The sequence below is a fragment of the Phalaenopsis equestris genome, unplaced genomic scaffold (assembly GCF_001263595.1).
Source record: "Phalaenopsis equestris unplaced genomic scaffold, ASM126359v1 Scaffold001032, whole genome shotgun sequence".
NCBI classification, from domain to species: Eukaryota; Viridiplantae; Streptophyta; class Magnoliopsida; order Asparagales; family Orchidaceae; genus Phalaenopsis; species Phalaenopsis equestris.
Genome location: NW_018165471.1, coordinates 371448 through 372074, shown reverse-complemented (window position 1 = coordinate 372074; position 627 = coordinate 371448).

Below are 627 nucleotides of genomic sequence, written 5' to 3'. Positions count from 1 at the left end.
TTATAGTAGATCAATCATCTCAAAATTCACTGCCAGTTCAACCCTTAATTCCTGATAAAACTCTGGTGTTCCTGCGCAGAATCAAGAAATTGGAGAAGGAGATACAAAATGTTATGAATGCAATTAACACTATCTCTGATTTTTTCTTCAATCATCTAGACTGGAGGATGAATGAACATTTTGATAACTCTAGACATTTAGAAGATAGTTTGATATGACTAATGAGGAGGATGAAATTGATATAAGAGGATTCCACTGAAGAATTTCCATACCGATCCTTCTACAACCTCTTCGTTCATGTGCAATCAATGGGTGATCTCAGAGGAGAATCTAGTACTGAATCTGATGAATAGTAAATTTATATTATTTATTTTTCTTTAGAATTATGCTTTTAGATCTCTATATAGTTGAGACTAAGCATAGGATGTATTGTTTTCAGCATTTTGAGTGTTGTGGCTTTAATTGCTACGTTGAGTTAATGTGTTGAGGTTGAGAAAATACCAAACTTAGGTGTGTTAAGTAACGTATATTGTACCTCTTAGAATTTATATAAGAATTTATATATATGTGCTGTGAAAGTTTATTTGTGATAAGTACATCATTTAGTCACTTAAAGTACATCATTTA